This window comes from Rhinichthys klamathensis, unplaced genomic scaffold (genome assembly GCF_029890125.1).
Source record: "Rhinichthys klamathensis goyatoka isolate OS25496 unplaced genomic scaffold, OSU_Roscu_1.1 h1tg000391l_1, whole genome shotgun sequence".
NCBI classification, from domain to species: domain Eukaryota; kingdom Metazoa; phylum Chordata; class Actinopteri; order Cypriniformes; family Leuciscidae; genus Rhinichthys; species Rhinichthys klamathensis.
This window is the reverse complement of record NW_026606894.1, coordinates 2,259,693-2,279,866: the sequence shown is the minus strand read 5'-3', so window position 1 is coordinate 2,279,866 and position 20,174 is coordinate 2,259,693.

Below are 20,174 nucleotides of genomic sequence, written 5' to 3'. Positions count from 1 at the left end.
ATTTAATCCTACACCATTGTGGTACTGTATGTAACAATCACGTTTTACGATCCAATAAATTCCTGATGAATACAATCAAATCCTATACTTTTTTCCTCATTGAATATCCAGTTTGACTGGGAAATACACCAGATTACAGAAGCAGAATGTCGTGAATGAAGTTTCACATTAACTTTAACCCTCATTTTGTGTTCCAGTAATTTATGGCATCCATTCTCCCGCGGCCCTCACTCGTCCTGCTCGCCACAGTAAACATGACTCGTATCGTTCTCCCGCGGCCCTCACTCGTCCTGCTCGCCACAGTAAACATGACTCGCGCCGTTCTCCCGCGGCCCTCACTCGTCCTGCTCGCCACAGTAAACATGACTCGTGTCGTTCTCCCGCGGCCCTCACTCGTCCTGCTCGCCACAGTAAACATGACTCGTGTCGTTCTCCCGCGGCCCTCACTCGTCCTGCTCGCCACAGTAAACATGACTCGTGTCGTTCTCCCGCGGCCCTCACTCGTCCTGCTCGCCACAGTAAACATGACTCGCGTCGTTCTCCCGCGGCCCTCACTCGTCCTGCTCGCCACAGTAAACATGACTCGCGCCGTTCTCCCGCGGCCCTCACTCGTCCTGCTCGCCACAGTAAACATGACTCGCGCCGTTCTCCCGTGGCCCTCACTCGTCCTGCTCGCCACAGTAAACATGACTCGTGCCGTTCTCCCGCGGCCCTCACTCGTCCTGCTCGCCACAGTAAACATGACTCGTGTCGTTCTCCCGCGGCCCTCACTCGTCCTGCTCGCCACAGTAAACATGACTCGTGTCGTTCTCCCGCGGCCCTCACTCGTCCTGCTCGCCACAGTAAACATGACTCGTGTCGTTCTCCCGCGGCCCTCACTCGTCCTGCTCGCCACAGTAAACATGACTCGTGTCGTTCTCCCGCGGCCCTCACTCGTCCTGCTCGCCACAGTAAACATGACTCGTGTCGTTCTCCCGCGGCCCTCACTCGTCCTGCTCGCCACAGTAAACATGACTCGTGTCGTTCTCCCGCGGCCCTCACTCGTCCTGCTCGCCACAGTAAACATGACTCGTGCCGTTCTCCCGCGGCCCTCACTCGTCCTGCTCGCCACAGTAAACATGACTCGCGCCGTTCTCCCGTGGCCCTCACTCGTCCTGCTCGCCACAGTAAACATGACTCGTGCCGTTCTCCCGCGGCCCTCACTCGTCCTGCTCGCCACAGTAAACATGACTCGTGTCGTTCTCCCGCGGCCCTCACTCGTCCTGCTCGCCACAGTAAACATGACTCGTGTCGTTCTCCCGCGGCCCTCACTCGTCCTGCTCGCCACAGTAAACATGACTCGTGTCGTTCTCCCGCGGCCCTCACTCGTCCTGCTCGCCACAGTAAACATGACTCGTGCCGTTCTCCCGCGGCCCTCACTCGTCCTGCTCGCCACAGTAAACATGACTCGTGTCGTTCTCCCGCGGCCCTCACTCGTCCTGCTCGCCACAGTAAACATGACTCGTGCCGTTCTCCCGCGGCCCTCACTCGTCCTGCTCGCCACAGTAAACATGACTTGTGTCGTTCTCCCGCGGCCCTCACTCGTCCTGCTCGCCACAGTAAACATGACTTGTGTCGTTCTCCCGCGGCCCTCACTCGTCCTGCTCGCCACAGTAAACATGACTCGTGTCGTTCTCCCGCGGCCCTCACTCGTCCTGCTCGCCACAGTAAACATGACTCGTGTCGTTCTCCCGCGGCCCTCACTCGTCCTGCTCGCCACAGTAAACATGACTCGCGCCGTTCTCCCGCGGCCCTCACTCGTCCTGCTCGCCACAGTAAACATGACTCGTGTCGTTCTCCTGCGGCCCTCACTCGTCCTGCTCGCCACAGTAAACATGACTCGTGTCGTTCTCCCGCGGCCCTCACTCGTCCTGCTCGCCACAGTAAACATGACTCGTGTCGTTCTCCCGCGGCCCTCACTCGTCCTGCTCGCCACAGTAAACATGACTCGTATCGTTCTCCCGCGGCCCTCACTCGTCCTGCTCGCCACAGTAAACATGACTCGCGCCGTTCTCCCGCGGCCCTCACTCGTCCTGCTCGCCACAGTAAACATGATTCGTGTCGTTCTCCCGCGGCCCTCACTCGTCCTGCTCGCCACAGTAAACATGACTCGTGTCGTTCTCCCGCGGCCCTCACTCGTCCTGCTCGCCACAGTAAACATGACTCGCGTCGTTCTCCCGCGGCCCTCACTCGTCCTGCTCGCCACAGTAAACATGACTCGCGCCGTTCTCCCGCGGCCCTCACTCGTCCTGCTCGCCACAGTAAACATGACTCGTGCCGTTCTCCCGCGGCCCTCACTCGTCCTGCTCGCCACAGTAAACATGACTCGTGTCGTTCTCCCGCGGCCCTCACTCGTCCTGCTCGCCACAGTAAACATGACTCGTGTCGTTCTCCTGCGGCCCTCACTCGTCCTGCTCGCCACAGTAAACATGACTCGTGTCGTTCTCCCGCGGCCCTCACTCGTCCTGCTCGCCACAGTAAACATGACTCGTGTCGTTCTCCCGCGGCCCTCACTCGTCCTGCTCGCCACAGTAAACATGACTCGCGTCGTTCTCCCGCTGCCCTCACTCGTCCTGCTCGCCACAGTAAACATGACTCGTGTCGTTCTCCCGCGGCCCTCACTCGTCCTGCTCGCCACAGTAAACATGACTCGTGTCGTTCTCCCGCGGCCCTCACTCGTCCTGCTCGCCACAGTAAACATGACTCGCGCCGTTCTCCCGCGGCCCTCACTCGTCCTGCTCGCCACAGTAAACATGACTCGTGTCGTTCTCCCGCGGCCCTCACTCGTCCTGCTCGCCACAGTAAACATGACTTGTGTCGTTCTCCCGCGGCCCTCACTCGTCCTGCTCGCCACAGTAAACATGACTTGTGTCGTTCTCCCGCGGCCCTCACTCGTCCTGCTCGCCACAGTAAACATGACTCGTGTCGTTCTCCCGCGGCCCTCACTCGTCCTGCTCGCCACAGTAAACATGACTCGTGTCGTTCTCCCGCGGCCCTCACTCGTCCTGCTCGCCACAGTAAACATGACTCGCGCCGTTCTCCCGCGGCCCTCACTCGTCCTGCTCGCCACAGTAAACATGACTCGCGCCGTTCTCCTGCGGCCCTCACTCGTCCTGCTCGCCACAGTAAACATGACTCGTGTCGTTCTCCCGCGGCCCTCACTCGTCCTGCTCGCCACAGTAAACATGACTCGTGTCGTTCTCCCGCGGCCCTCACTCGTCCTGCTCGCCACAGTAAACATGACTCGTGTCGTTCTCCCGCGGCCCTCACTCGTCCTGCTCGCCACAGTAAACATGACTCGTGTCGTTCTCCCGCGGCCCTCACTCGTCCTGCTCGCCACAGTAAACATGACTCGTGTCGTTCTCCCGCGGCCCTCACTCGTCCTGCTCGCCACAGTAAACATGACTCGTGTCGTTCTCCCGCGGCCCTCACTCGTCCTGCTCGCCACAGTAAACATGACTCGTGCCGTTCTCCCGCGGCCCTCACTCGTCCTGCTCGCCACAGTAAACATGACTCGCGCCGTTCTCCCGTGGCCCTCACTCGTCCTGCTCGCCACAGTAAACATGACTCGTGCCGTTCTCCCGCGGCCCTCACTCGTCCTGCTCGCCACAGTAAACATGACTCGTGTCGTTCTCCCGCGGCCCTCACTCGTCCTGCTCGCCACAGTAAACATGACTCGTGTCGTTCTCCCGCGGCCCTCACTCGTCCTGCTCGCCACAGTAAACATGACTCGTGTCGTTCTCCCGCGGCCCTCACTCGTCCTGCTCGCCACAGTAAACATGACTCGTGCCGTTCTCCCGCGGCCCTCACTCGTCCTGCTCGCCACAGTAAACATGACTCGTGTCGTTCTCCCGCGGCCCTCACTCGTCCTGCTCGCCACAGTAAACATGACTCGTGCCGTTCTCCCGCGGCCCTCACTCGTCCTGCTCGCCACAGTAAACATGACTTGTGTCGTTCTCCCGCGGCCCTCACTCGTCCTGCTCGCCACAGTAAACATGACTTGTGTCGTTCTCCCGCGGCCCTCACTCGTCCTGCTCGCCACAGTAAACATGACTCGTGTCGTTCTCCCGCGGCCCTCACTCGTCCTGCTCGCCACAGTAAACATGACTCGTGTCGTTCTCCCGCGGCCCTCACTCGTCCTGCTCGCCACAGTAAACATGACTCGCGCCGTTCTCCCGCGGCCCTCACTCGTCCTGCTCGCCACAGTAAACATGACTCGTGTCGTTCTCCTGCGGCCCTCACTCGTCCTGCTCGCCACAGTAAACATGACTCGTGTCGTTCTCCCGCGGCCCTCACTCGTCCTGCTCGCCACAGTAAACATGACTCGTGTCGTTCTCCCGCGGCCCTCACTCGTCCTGCTCGCCACAGTAAACATGACTCGTATCGTTCTCCCGCGGCCCTCACTCGTCCTGCTCGCCACAGTAAACATGACTCGCGCCGTTCTCCCGCGGCCCTCACTCGTCCTGCTCGCCACAGTAAACATGATTCGTGTCGTTCTCCCGCGGCCCTCACTCGTCCTGCTCGCCACAGTAAACATGACTCGTGTCGTTCTCCCGCGGCCCTCACTCGTCCTGCTCGCCACAGTAAACATGACTCGCGTCGTTCTCCCGCGGCCCTCACTCGTCCTGCTCGCCACAGTAAACATGACTCGCGCCGTTCTCCCGCGGCCCTCACTCGTCCTGCTCGCCACAGTAAACATGACTCGTGCCGTTCTCCCGCGGCCCTCACTCGTCCTGCTCGCCACAGTAAACATGACTCGTGTCGTTCTCCCGCGGCCCTCACTCGTCCTGCTCGCCACAGTAAACATGACTCGTGTCGTTCTCCTGCGGCCCTCACTCGTCCTGCTCGCCACAGTAAACATGACTCGTGTCGTTCTCCCGCGGCCCTCACTCGTCCTGCTCGCCACAGTAAACATGACTCGTGTCGTTCTCCCGCGGCCCTCACTCGTCCTGCTCGCCACAGTAAACATGACTCGCGTCGTTCTCCCGCTGCCCTCACTCGTCCTGCTCGCCACAGTAAACATGACTCGTGTCGTTCTCCCGCGGCCCTCACTCGTCCTGCTCGCCACAGTAAACATGACTCGTGTCGTTCTCCCGCGGCCCTCACTCGTCCTGCTCGCCACAGTAAACATGACTCGCGCCGTTCTCCCGCGGCCCTCACTCGTCCTGCTCGCCACAGTAAACATGACTCGTGTCGTTCTCCCGCGGCCCTCACTCGTCCTGCTCGCCACAGTAAACATGACTTGTGTCGTTCTCCCGCGGCCCTCACTCGTCCTGCTCGCCACAGTAAACATGACTTGTGTCGTTCTCCCGCGGCCCTCACTCGTCCTGCTCGCCACAGTAAACATGACTCGTGTCGTTCTCCCGCGGCCCTCACTCGTCCTGCTCGCCACAGTAAACATGACTCGTGTCGTTCTCCCGCGGCCCTCACTCGTCCTGCTCGCCACAGTAAACATGACTCGCGCCGTTCTCCCGCGGCCCTCACTCGTCCTGCTCGCCACAGTAAACATGACTCGCGCCGTTCTCCTGCGGCCCTCACTCGTCCTGCTCGCCACAGTAAACATGACTCGTGTCGTTCTCCCGCGGCCCTCACTCGTCCTGCTCGCCACAGTAAACATGACTCGTGTCGTTCTCCCGCGGCCCTCACTCGTCCTGCTCGCCACAGTAAACATGACTCGTGTCGTTCTCCCGCGGCCCTCACTCGTCCTGCTCGCCACAGTAAACATGACTCGTGTCGTTCTCCCGCGGCCCTCACTCGTCCTGCTCGCCACAGTAAACATGACTCGTGTCGTTCTCCCGCGGCCCTCACTCGTCCTGCTCGCCACAGTAAACATGACTCGTGTCGTTCTCCCGCGGCCCTCACTCGTCCTGCTCGCCACAGTAAACATGACTCGTGCCGTTCTCCCGCGGCCCTCACTCGTCCTGCTCGCCACAGTAAACATGACTCGCGCCGTTCTCCCGTGGCCCTCACTCGTCCTGCTCGCCACAGTAAACATGACTCGTGCCGTTCTCCCGCGGCCCTCACTCGTCCTGCTCGCCACAGTAAACATGACTCGTGTCGTTCTCCCGCGGCCCTCACTCGTCCTGCTCGCCACAGTAAACATGACTCGTGTCGTTCTCCCGCGGCCCTCACTCGTCCTGCTCGCCACAGTAAACATGACTCGTGTCGTTCTCCCGCGGCCCTCACTCGTCCTGCTCGCCACAGTAAACATGACTCGTGCCGTTCTCCCGCGGCCCTCACTCGTCCTGCTCGCCACAGTAAACATGACTCGTGTCGTTCTCCCGCGGCCCTCACTCGTCCTGCTCGCCACAGTAAACATGACTCGTGCCGTTCTCCCGCGGCCCTCACTCGTCCTGCTCGCCACAGTAAACATGACTTGTGTCGTTCTCCCGCGGCCCTCACTCGTCCTGCTCGCCACAGTAAACATGACTTGTGTCGTTCTCCCGCGGCCCTCACTCGTCCTGCTCGCCACAGTAAACATGACTCGTGTCGTTCTCCCGCGGCCCTCACTCGTCCTGCTCGCCACAGTAAACATGACTCGTGTCGTTCTCCCGCGGCCCTCACTCGTCCTGCTCGCCACAGTAAACATGACTCGCGCCGTTCTCCCGCGGCCCTCACTCGTCCTGCTCGCCACAGTAAACATGACTCGTGTCGTTCTCCTGCGGCCCTCACTCGTCCTGCTCGCCACAGTAAACATGACTCGTGTCGTTCTCCCGCGGCCCTCACTCGTCCTGCTCGCCACAGTAAACATGACTCGTGTCGTTCTCCCGCGGCCCTCACTCGTCCTGCTCGCCACAGTAAACATGACTCGTGTCGTTCTCCCGCGGCCCTCACTCGTCCTGCTCGCCACAGTAAACATGACTCGTGTCGTTCTCCCGCGGCCCTCACTCGTCCTGCTCGCCACAGTAAACATGACTCGTGTCGTTCTCCCGCGGCCCTCACTCGTCCTGCTCGCCACAGTAAACATGACTCGTGTCGTTCTCCCGCGGCCCTCACTCGTCCTGCTCGCCACAGTAAACATGACTCGCGCCGTTCTCCCGCGGCCCTCACTCGTCCTGCTCGCCACAGTAAACATGACTCGTGTCGTTCTCCCGCGGCCCTCACTCGTCCTGCTCGCCACAGTAAACATGACTCGCGCCGTTCTCCCGCGGCCCTCACTCGTCCTGCTCGCCACAGTAAACATGACTCGTGTCGTTCTCCCGCGGCCCTCACTCGTCCTGCTCGCCACAGTAAACATGACTCGTGTCGTTCTCCCGCGGCCCTCACTCGTCCTGCTCGCCACAGTAAACATGACTCGTGTCGTTCTCCCGCGGCCCTCACTCGTCCTGCTCGCCACAGTAAACATGACTCGTGTCGTTCTCCCGCGGCCCTCACTCGTCCTGCTCGCCACAGTAAACATGATGAATGACGACTGTAGAACGCAAAAGCTGAATCCCGGACATTTTGGGCGATCTCGAAACACATTTTCGGGCAGACTCATCACGGAGACTCACTAGTAGCCTAGACTTGTTGTTTAACTACTGCGCTCTGTTACCGGTAGGCGTGGCCTACTAGGGCAGCGAAGCAAGTGCATTCTGGGAGTTGTTGTCTGTCATCCACATAAGGCAAAAATAAATTTTCTGGCTTTTCTCAGTCTAGAAAACTCCCAATTCAAAAATATTTTCACATTTCTTCTACATAAATGACCCATTTTTAATACACATTCATCTTTCCAGAGGTGAAGTATCCCTTTAAGGTTCGGCCCTCTTCTGAACTGCATTTAAATGGACACACCCAAAACTGTGACAAGCTATAATAAATGATCTGGGGGGTATTTTGAGCTGAAATTTCACAGACACATTCTGGGGACGCCATAGATTTATATTACATCTTGTGAAAAGGGGCATAATATGTCACCTTTAAAAGTTATTAACATAAACATAGGTGCAAATTTGGACAGCTGGTGGTGCTACAGCGATTGAGTGAGAGTCTCCAAATTTGCTGTGCTGACACTTCAGACTGTCCTCTATCTGTGTGCCAAATTTCATAACTTTCCTCCAAGCGGTTCTATGGGCTACCATAGACTCAAGAGCGGAAGAAGACAAAGAAAGAAGCGGAATAATAATAATAACTAGAATGTACATTTCCAGAAGAAAATGTGAAGTGGTGCTTGCAGTGGCAAAACTCGCCGCTCGGTTGCTAGCGTGCGGTTAGCTAGTTTTTACCAAGATGCTAGCATGATTAGCATGTTGCTATTATCATGCTAGCATGATTAGCATGTTGTTAGCATTATGCTAGCATTATTAGCATGTTGCTAGCATGATTAGCATGTTGCTAGCATGATGTTAGCATGATTAGCATTTTGCTAGCATGTTGCTAGCATGATGCTAGCATGATTAGCATGTTTCTAGCATGTTGCTAGCATGATGCTAGCATGATTAGCATGTTGCTAGCATGATTAGCATGTTGCTAGCATGATGATTAGCATGTTGCTAATATGATGCTAGCATGATTAGCATTTTGCTAGCATGTTGCTAGCATGATTAGCATGTTGCTAGCATGATGCTAGCATGATTAGCATGTTGCTAGCATGATGCTAGCATGATTAGCATGTTGTTAGCATCATGCTAGCATGATTAGCATGTTGTTAGCATCATGCTACCAACATGCTAGCATGATTAGCATGTTGCTAGCATGATGCTAGCAAAAATAAGCATGTTGCAAACATGTTTTAGGTAGATGCTAGCATGATTAGCATATTGCTAGCATGATGCTAGCATGTTGCTAGCATGATGCTAGCATGGTTGCTAAGGTGTTACTAGGTGGTTGCTAGGGTATTATGGGTGGTTGCTAGGGCGTTGCTAGGCGGTTGCTAGGGTTTTTGGCTGGTTGCTATGGTGTTGCTAGGCGGTTGCTAGGGTGTTCTGGGTGGTTGTTAGGGTGTTGCTAGGCGGTTGCTAGGGTGTTCTGAGTGGTTGCTAGGGTGTTGCTAGGCGGTTGCTAGGGTATTATGGGTGGTTGCTAGGGTGTTGCTAGGCAGTTGCTAGGGTGTTCTGGGTGGTTGCTAGGGTGTTGCTAGGCGGTTGCTAGGGTATTCTGAGTGGTTGCTAGGGTGTTGCTAGGCAGTTGCTAGGGTGTTCTGGGTGGTTGCTAGGGTGTTGCTAGGCGGTTGCTAGGGTGTTCTGAGTGGTTGCTATGGTGTTGCTAGGGTATTCTGGGTGGTTGCTAGGGTGTTGTTAGGTGGTTGCTAGGGTATTCTGGGTGGTTGCTATGGTGTTGCTAGGCGGTTGCTAGGGTCTTTTGGGTGGTTGCTAGGGTGTTTTAGGTGGTTGCTATGGTATTCTGGATGGTTGCTATGGTGTTACTAGGTGGTTGGTAGTGTTCACATTTGGTTACTATAGAGTTTTTATAATGTTCATGGCATGATTTAGCACTTAGCTAATCAATATTAGCATGTAGCTATTCACAGCTAGCATGTTTAGCATGTTGAAAGTCCTGTGTGCTAGCATGAGTCAAAAGACCCAACCCCCATCTCTATACGATGTTCTGATGCAGAGATGTAGGTCTTGCAAATTGGTTGCTAGGGTACTCTGTTTGGTTGCTAGGGAGTGGCTTGGCAGCTGCCAATGATGAAACTCCTAAGGCTGCTTGTCAGTATGAATGATATAAACCAACCCCCATCTCTATACGATGTTCTGATGCAGAGATGTAGGTCTTGCAAAATGGTTGCTAGGGTACTCTGTTTGGTTGCTAGGGAGTGGCTTGGCAGCTACCAATGATGAAACTCCAAAGGCTGCTTGTCAGTATGAATGATATAAACCACCCCCCATCTCTATACGATGTTCTGATATAGAGATGTAGGTCTTGCAAAATGGTTGCTAGGGTACTCTGTTTGGTTGCTAGGGAGTGGCTTGGCAGCTGCCAATCATGAAACTCCAAAGGCTGCTTGTCAGTATGAATGATATAAACCAACTCCCATGCCTCTGTGACATTCAGAATGGACGATATTCCTCTTTGGATTTTTGTTGCTAAGGTGCTCGACAATGGTTGCTAGGGCGTGGCCAGTAAGTGTTGAGGTGATTCAGGATTGGCTGTTTGCTGCCCCGAGTCAAACGAGCCCACCCTCATGTTTCTATGACAATTCAGTCCAGAGATATCCCTTCGATCTCTTTCAATGGAAGTCTATGGGAGTTGTTGCTAAGGTGCTCTAAATGGTTGCTAGGGCGTGGCTTGATAGCTTCACAATGATCCTGAGAGACTGATTGGTTGTCTGAGTAAAATGAGCCCGCCCTCTTGTCTCTATGACACTGTGATTCAGAGTTATGTTCAATACAAAAGCGGTTTCTATGGTGTAGGACGGCCCATTTCATGGGCCGTCCTACACCATAGTAAGTCAATGGGGCAACTTTGGGCCCCTCCTGCCCCTCAGGGGTGCAACTTTTACCCCATTGTGTGGTATGTTCTTACAGAGCCTGTCAGCCTCTTCAAATGTGGCAAATTTCACGTTTCTGCGACATCCTCGTTCCGAGCTACGACTCGTCAAAGTTTTTCGCAATGTTAAGTCTATGGGATTTTTTTGGGCCGTTTTTCGCCCCTGGGGCGAACATCGTACCCCCGATCCCTTATAAAAGTCATAGCACACCATTCCCGAACAGGCCGCACGTTTTGACACCTCATTCATGGGTCTGTGACAAAAACTGCGGGAGGAGTAGCGCGTCAAAAAGTGGCCAGAAGAATAATAATAAGAAGAAGAAGAAGAAGAAGAATAACTAGAATGTACATTTCCAGAAGAAAATGTGAAGTGGTGCTTGCAGTGGCAAAACTCGCCGCTCGGTTGCTAGGGTGTTGTTGGAGTTTGCTATGATGATGCAAGGCAGTTGCTAGGGTGTTCTGGGTGGTTGCTAGGTGGTTGCTAGGGTGTTCTGAGTGGTTGCTAGGGTGTTGCTAGGTGGTTGCTAGGGTATTCTGGGTGGTTGCTAGGGTGTTGCTAGGCGGTTGCTAGGGTGTTCTGGGTGGTTGCTAGGGTGTTGCTAGGTGGTTGCTAGGGTGTTCTGAGTGGTTGCTAGGGTGTTCTGGGTGGTTGCTAGGGTATTCTGGGTGGTTGCTAGGGTATTCTGGGTGGTTGCTAGGGTGTTGCTAGGCGGTTGCTAGGGTGTTCTGGGTGGTTGCTAGGGTGTTGCTAGGCGGTTGCTAGGGTGTTCTGAGTGGTTGCTAGGGTGTTGCTAGGTGGTTGCTAGGGTATTCTGGGTGGTTGCTAGGGTGTTGCTAGGTGGTTGCTAGGGTGTTCTGTGCGGTTGCTAGGCGGTTGCTAGGGTATTCTGGGTGGTTGCTATGGTGTTGCTAGGCGGTTGCTAGGGTGTTTTGAGTGGTTGCTAGGCGGTTGCTAGGGTGTTCTGGGTGGTTGCTAGGGTGTTGCTAGGCGGTTGCTAGGGTGTTCTGGGTGGTTGCTAGGGCGTTGCTAGGGTGTTCTGGGTGGTTGCTAGGGTGTTCTGGGTGGTTGCTAGGGTGTTGCTAGGTGGTTGCTAGGGTGTTTTGAGTGGTTGCTAGGCGGTTGCTAGGGTGTTCTGGGTGGTTGCTAGGGTGTTGCTAGGCGGTTGCTAGGGTGTTCTGGGTGGTTGCTAGGGCGTTGCTAGGCAGTTGCTATGGTGTTCTGGGTGGTTGCTAGGGTGTTGCTAGGGTAATTTGGGTGGTTGCTATGGTGTTACTAGGTGGTTGGTAGTTGTCAAAGATGGTTACTGTTGAGTTTGTAGCATTTTATTGGCATGATTTAGCACTTAGCTAATCAATATTAGCATGTAGCTATTCACTGCTAGTATGTGTAGCATGTAGCAAGTCCTGTTTGCTAGCATGAGTCAAAAGACCCAACCCCCATCTCTATACGATGTTCTGATGCAGAGATATTGGTCTTGCAAAACGGTTGCTAGGGTACTCTGTTTGGTTGCTAGGGAGTGGCTTGGCAGCTGCCAATCATGAAGCTCCAAAGTCAATGTGAATGTATAAACCAACCCCCATCTCTATACGATGTTCTGATGCAGAGATATTGGTCTTGCAAAATGGTTGCTAGGGTACTCTGTTTGGTTGCTAGGGAGTGGCTTGGCAGTTGCCAATCATGAAACTCCAAAGGCTTCTTGTCACTATGAATGATATAAACCAACTCCCACGCCTTTGTGACATTCAGAATGGAAGATATCCCTCATTGGATTTTGGTTGCTAAGGTGCTCGACAATGGTTGCTAGGGCGTGGCTAGGAAGTGTTGAGGTGATTCATGATTGGCTGTTTGCTGCCCCGAGTCAAACGAGACCACCCTCATGTTTCTATGACAATTCAGTCCAGAGATATCCCTTCGATCTCTTTCAATGGAAGTCTATGGGAGTTGTTGCTAAGGTGCTCTAAATGGTTGCTAGGGCGTGGCTTGATAGCTTCACAATGATCCTGAGAGACTGATTGGTTGTCTGAGTAAAATGAGCCCGCCCCCTTGTCTCTATGACACTGTGATCCAGAGTTATGTTCAATATAAAAGCGGTTTCTATGGTGTAGGACGGCCCATTTCATGGGCCGTCCTACACCATAGTAAGTCAATGGGGAAACTTTGGGCAGCTCCTGCCCCCCAGGGGTGCAACTTTTACCCCATTGTGTGGTATGTTCTTACAGAGTCTGTCAGCCTCTTCAAATGTGGCAAATTTCACGTTTCTGCGAAATTCACACTCTGAGCTATGACTCGTCAAAGTTTTTCGCAATGTTAAGTCTATGGGATTTTTTTGGGCCGTTTTTCGCCCCTGGGGCGACCATCGTACCCCCGATCTCTTAGAAAAGTCATAGCACACCATTCCCGAACAGGCCGCACGTTTTGACACCTCATTCATGGGTCTGTGACAAAAACTGCGGGAGGAGTAGCGCGTCAAAAAGTGGCCAGAAGAATAATAATAAGAAGAACTAGAATGTACATTTCCAGAAGAAAATGTGAAGTGGTGCTTGCAGTGGCAAAACTCGCCGCTCGGTTGCTAGGGTGTGGTACATGATTTCATACGAGACAACAACCATGTCTGTACGATATTGTGGAGCTGACATATGGCTTATTCATGTGTTTGTATGGTTACTAGGGTACCCTATATGGTTGCCATGGTGCACTTATAAAGTTTATGGGATGATATTTAAAGACTAGTTGACAGTCTCAGTCAAAAAAGCCAAACTCCATGTTTTTACTATTTTCTGGAGCTGAGATATGGCTTGTAAATGTTGTTTTATGGTTGCTAGGCTGCCCTAAGTGGTTGCTAGGGCGCGAATATGAAGTTATTATGTCACTACTTATTGGCTGCTTGATAGGCCGAGTCAAAAGAGCCCAATCCCAAGTCCCTATGACCTTCTGGTCAAAAGATATGATCTCACAAATTTTGTGCCAATGTTAAGTCTATGGGACTTTTTTCGGCCAATTTATCGCCCGCCGGACGATCATCGTACAACCGATCGCTTAGAAAAGACATAGCACACCTCTCCTCAATGAACCGGTCGATTTGACACCTCATTCATGGGTCTACGACAAAAGATGCGGGAGGAGTAGCGTGCCGAAGTTTTGTCTAGGTGAATAGTAATCACAACACTAGAATGTACATTTCCAGAAGAAAATGTGAAGTGGTGCTTGCAGTGGCAAAACTCACCGCTCGGTTGCTAGAGTGTGGCACATTATTTCAAACGAGCCAACAACCATGTCTGTACGATGTTCTGGTGCTGAGATATGGCTTATTTGTGTGTTCAGGTGGTTACTAGGGTACTCTAAATGGTTGCTATGGTGTGCTTATACAGTTTATGAGATGATATTTAAAGACTAGTTGACAGTCTGAGTCAAAAAAGCCAAACTCCATGTTTCTACCATTTTCTGGAGCTGAAAAATGACTTAGAAATGTAGTTTTATGGTTGCTAGGGTGGCATAAGTGGTTGCTAGGGCGTGGCCATGAAGTTGTTATGTCCCTACTTATTGGCTGCTTCATAAGCCGAGTCAAAAGAGCCCAACCCCAAGTCTCTATGACCTTCTAGTCAAAAGATATGATCTCACAAATTTTGTGCCAATGTTAAGTCTATGGGACTTTTTTACCCAATGATTTGCCCCTGGGGCGAACACCGTACCCCTGATCGCTAAGAAAAATCATACCACACCTCTCCTCAATAATCCGCACAATTTGACGCCTCAATCAGGGGTGTGTGATGTCGGCGTGTATTTTTTAACAGATAATTACTGTGGAGTTTTTATTTGGAGTTTTTATAGAGTTTTATAGAGTTTTTATAGAGTTATTTAGTATGGCACGAGGCCTGCGGCCTCGTGCCTATCACCCACGGTTGCTAGGGTGCTGTAACTGGTTGCTATGGTGTGGCTTTGAAGATTTAGGGCCATTACTTATTGGCTGCTTGATAAAATAAATCCTCCTAGGGAGAGAGAGGGGCCTGACAGCAGGGCTGTCAGGCCCTTTTCTGTGGGTGTGTGTGAAAGTGGCAGTTTGGATTTGAATTTTTGAAAATTCCGCAATGTTAAGTCAATGGGACTTTTTTGGCCGCTTTTTCGTCCGCTGTGCGAACATCGTACAGCCGATCGCTTAGAAAAGTCATACCACACCTCTCCTCAATGAGCCGGTCGATTTGACACCTCACTCAGGGGTCTGTGACAAAAGTTGTGGGAGGAGTAGCGCGCCAAACTTTTGTCCAGAAGAAGAAGAATAATAAGTATGCAAGAGAACACTAGTGTTGCTTTGCTTTCAGCAAGCACCACTAACTAGAATGTACATTTCCAGAAGAAAATGTGAAGTGGTGCTTGCAGTGGCAAAACTCGCCGCTCGGTTGCTAGAGTGTGGTACATTATTGCATACGAGCCAACAACCATGTCTGTACGATGTTCTGGTGCTGAGATATGGCTTATTCATGTGTTCAGGTGGTTACTAGGGTACTCTATATGGTTGCTATGGTGTGCTTATACAGTTTATGAGATGATATTTAAAGACTAGTTGACAGTCTAAGTCAAAAAATCCAAACTCCATGTTTCCACTATTTTCTGGAGCTGAAATATGGCTCGGAAAAGTAGTTTTATGGTTGCTAGGGTGCCCTAAGTGGTTGCTAGGGAATGGCTATGAAGTTGTTATATCACTACTTATTGGCTTCTTGATAGGCCGAGTCAAATGAGCCCAACCCCAAGTCTCTATGACCTTTTGGTCAAAAGATATGATCTCACAAATTTTGTGCCAATGTTAAGTCTATGGGACTTTTTTCGGCCGATTTATCGCCCACCGGACAATCATCGTACACCCGAACGCTTAGAAAAGACATAGCACACCTCTCCTCAATGAACCGGTCAATTTGACACCTCACTCATGGGTCTACGACAAAAGGTGCGGGAGGAGTAGCATGCCGAAGTTTTGTCTAGGTGAATAGTAATCACAATACTAGAATGTACATTTCCAGAAGAAAATGTGAAGTGGTGCTTGCAGTGGCAAAACTCGCCGCTCGGTTGCTAGGGTGCGGTTAGCTAGTTTTTACCAAGATGCTAGCATGATTAGCATGTTGCTAGTATCATGCTAGCATGATTAGCATGTTGTTAGCATTATGCTAGCATTATTAGCATTTTGCTAGCATGATTAGCATGTTGCTAGCATGATGCTAGCATGATGCTAGCATGATTAGCATGTTGCTAGCATGTTGCTAGCATGATGCTAGCATGATTAGCATGTTGCTAGCATAATGCTAGCATGATTAGCATGTTGTTAGCATCATGCTAGCATCATGCTAGCATGATTAGCATGTTGTTAGCATCATGCTACCAACATGCTAGCATGATTAGCATGTTGCTAGCATGATGCTAGCATGATTAGCATGTTGCTAGCATGATGCTAGCAAAAATAAGCATGTTGCAAACATGTTTTAGCTAGATGCTAGCATGATTAGCATATTGCTAGCATCATGCTAGCATGTTTAGCATTTTGCTAGCATGTTGCTAGCATGGTTGCTAAGGTGTTACTAGGTGGTTGCTAGGGTATTATGGGTGGTTGCTAGGGCGTTGCTAGGCGGTTGCTAGGGTGTTCTGGGTGGTTGCTATGGTGTTGCTATGCGGTTGCTAGGGTATTCTGGGTGGTTGCTAGGCGGTTGCTAGGGTGTTCTGGGTGGTTGCTAGGGTGTTGCTAGGGGGTTGCTAGGGTGTTCTGGTTGGTTGCTAGGGTGTTGCTAGGCGGTTGCTAGGGTGTTCTGGGTGGTTGCTAGGGTGTTGCTAGGCGGTTGCTAGGCGGTTCTGGGTGGTTGCTATGTTGTTGCTATGCGGTTGCTAGGGTATTCTGGGTGGTTGCTAAGGTGTTTTAGGTGGTTGCTAGGCGGTTGCTAGGGTGTTCTGGGTGGTTGCTAGGGTGTTCTGAGTGGTTGCTAGGGTGTTGCTAGGTGGTTGCTAGGGTATTCTGGGTGGTTGCTAGGGTGTTGCTAGGGTAGTCTGGGTGGTTGCCAGGCGGTTGCTAGGGTGTTCTGGGTGGTTGCTAGGGTGTTGCTAGGCGGTTGCTAGGGTATTCTGGGTGGTTGCTATGGTGTTGCTAGGCTGTTGCTAGGGTGTTTTGGGTGGTTGCTAGGGTGTTTTAGGTGGTTGCTATGGTATTCTGGATGGTTGCTATGGTGTTACTAGGTGGTTGGTAGTGTTCACATTTGGTTACTATAGAGTTTTTATAATGTTCATGGCATGATTTAGCACTTAGCTAATCAATATTAGCATGTAGCTATTCACAGCTAGCCTGTTTAGCATGTTGAAATTCCTGTGTGCCAGCATGAGTCAAAAGACCCAACCCCCATCTCTATACGATGTTCTGATGCAGAGATATTGGTCTTGCAAAATGGTTGCTAGGGTACTCTGTTTGGTTGCTAGGGAGTGGCTTGGCAGCTGCCAATCATGAAGCTCCAAAGTCAATGTGAATGTATAAACCAACCCCCATCTCTATACGATGTTTTGATGCAGAGATATAGGTCTTGCAAAATGGTTGCTAGGGTACTCTGTTTGGTTGCTAGGGAGTGGCTTGGCAGCTGCCTATCATGAAACTCCAAAGGCTGCTTGTCAGTATGAATGATATAAACCAACTCCCACGCCTTTGTGACATTCAGAATGGAAGATATCCCTTTTTGGATTTTGGTTGCTAAGGTGCTCGACAATGGTTGCTAGGGCGTGGCCAGTAAGTGTTGAGGTGATTCAGGATTGGCTGTTTGCTGGCCCGAGTCAAACGAGCCCACCCTCATGTTTCTATGACACTTATATCCTGAGATATCCCTTTGATCTCTTTCAATGGAAGTCTATGGAACTTGTTGCTAAGGAGCTCTAAATGGTTGCTAGGGCGTGGCTTGATAGCTTCACAATGATCCTGAGAGACTGATTGGTTGTCTGAGTAAAATGAGCCTGCCCTCTTGTCTCTATGACACTGTGATCCAGAGTTATGTTCAATACAAAAGCGGTTTCTATGGTGTAGGACGGCCCATTTCATGGGCCGTCCTACACCATAGTAAGTCAATGGGGCAACTTTGGGCCCCTCCTGCCCCTCAGGGGTGCAACTTTTACCCCATTGTGTGGTATGTTCTTACAGAGCCTGTCAGCCTCTTCAAATGTGGCAAATTTCACGTTTCTGCGACATCCTCGTTCCGAGATACGAGTCATCAAAGTTTTTCGCAATGTTAAGTCTATGGGATTTTTTTGGGCCGTTTTTCGCCCCTGGGGCGACCATCGTACCCCCGATCTCTTAGAAAAGTCATAGCACACCATTCCCGAACAGGCCGCACGTTTTGACACCTCATTCATGGGTCTGTGACAAAAACTGCGGGAGGAGTAGCGCGTCAAAAAGTGGCCAGAAGAATAATAATAACCAGAAGAAAATGTGAAGTGGTGCTTGCAGTGGCAAAACTCGCCGCTCGGTTGCTAGGGTGTTGTTGGAGTTTGCTATGATGATGCAAGGCAGTTGCTAGGGTGTTCTGGGTGGTTGCTAGGTGGTTGCTAGGGTGTTCTGAGTGGTTGCTAGGGTGTTGCTAGGTGGTTGCTAGGGTATTCTGGGTGGTTGCTAGGGTGTTGCTAGGCGGTTGCTAGGGTGTTCTGGGTGGTTGCTAGGGTGTTGCTAGGTGGTTGCTAGGGTGTTCTGAGTGGTTGCTAGGGTGTTCTGGGTGGTTGCTAGGGTATTCTGGGTGGTTGCTAGGGTATTCTGGGTGGTTGCTAGGGTGTTGCTAGGCGGTTGCTAGGGTGTTCTGGGTGGTTGCTAGGGTGTTGCTAGGCGGTTGCTAGGGTGTTCTGAGTGGTTGCTAGGGTGTTGCTAGGTGGTTGCTAGGGTATTCTGGGTGGTTGCTAGGGTGTTGCTAGGTGGTTGCTAGGGTGTTCTGTGCGGTTGCTAGGCGGTTGCTAGGGTATTCTGGGTGGTTGCTATGGTGTTGCTAGGCGGTTGCTAGGGTGTTTTGAGTGGTTGCTAGGCGGTTGCTAGGGTGTTCTGGGTGGTTGCTAGGGTGTTGCTAGGCGGTTGCTAGGGTGTTCTGGGTGGTTGCTAGGGCGTTGCTAGGGTGTTCTGGGTGGTTGCTAGGGTGTTCTGGGTGGTTGCTAGGGTGTTGCTAGGTGGTTGCTAGGGTGTTTTGAGTGGTTGCTAGGCGGTTGCTAGGGTGTTCTGGGTGGTTGCTAGGGTGTTGCTAGGCGGTTGCTAGGGTGTTCTGGGTGGTTGCTAGGGCGTTGCTAGGCAGTTGCTAGGGTGTTCTGGGTGGTTGCTAGGGTGTTGCTAGGGTAATTTGGGTGGTTGCTATGGTGTTACTAGGTGGTTGGTAGTTGTCAAAGATGGTTACTGTTGAGTTTGTAGCATTTTATTGGCATGATTTAGCACTTAGCTAATCAATATTAGCATGTAGCTATTCACTGCTAGTATGTGTAGCATGTAGCAAGTCCTGTTTGCTAGCATGAGTCAAAAGACCCAACCCCCATCTCTATACGATGTTCTGATGCAGAGATATTGGTCTTGCAAAACGGTTGCTAGGGTACTCTGTTTGGTTGCTAGGGAGTGGCTTGGCAGCTGCCAATCATGAAGCTCCAAAGTCAATGTGAATGTATAAACCAACCCCCATCTCTATACGATGTTCTGATGCAGAGATATTGGTCTTGCAAAATGGTTGCTAGGGTACTCTGTTTGGTTGCTAGGGAGTGGCTTGGCAGTTGCCAATCATGAAACTCCAAAGGCTTCTTGTCACTATGAATGATATAAACCAACTCCCACGCCTTTGTGACATTCAGAATGGAAGATATCCCTCATTGGATTTTGGTTGCTAAGGTGCTCGACAATGGTTGCTAGGGCGTGGCTAGGAAGTGTTGAGGTGATTCATGATTGGCTGTTTGCTGCCCCGAGTCAAACGAGACCACCCTCATGTTTCTATGACAATTCAGTCCAGAGATATCCCTTCGATCTCTTTCAATGGAAGTCTATGGGAGTTGTTGCTAAGGTGCTCTAAATGGTTGCTAGGGCGTGGCTTGATAGCTTCACAATGATCCTGAGAGACTGATTGGTTGTCTGAGTAAAATGAGCCCGCCCCCTTGTCTCTATGACACTGTGATCCAGAGTTATGTTCAATATAAAAGCGGTTTCTATGGTGTAGGACGGCCCATTTCATGGGCCGTCCTACACCATAGTAAGTCAATGGGGAAACTTTGGGCAGCTCCTGCCCCCCAGGGGTGCAACTTTTACCCCATTGTGTGGTATGTTCTTACAGAGTCTGTCAGCCTCTTCAAATGTGGCAAATTTCACGTTTCTGCGAAATTCACACTCTGAGCTATGACTCGTCAAAGTTTTTCGCAATGTTAAGTCTATGGGATTTTTTTGGGCCGTTTTTCGCCCCTGGGGCGACCATCGTACCCCCGATCTCTTAGAAAAGTCATAGCACACCATTCCCGAACAGGCCGCACGTTTTGACACCTCATTCATGGGTCTGTGACAAAAACTGCGGGAGGAGTAGCGCGTCAAAAAGTGGCCAGAAGAATAATAATAAGAAGAATAATAATAAGTATGTGAGATAACAATAGTGTTGCTTCGCCATAGGCAAGCACCACTAACTAGAATGTACATTTCCAGAAGAAAATGTGAAGTGGTGCTTGCAGTGGCAAAACTCGCCGCTCGGTTGCTAGGGTGTGGTACATGATT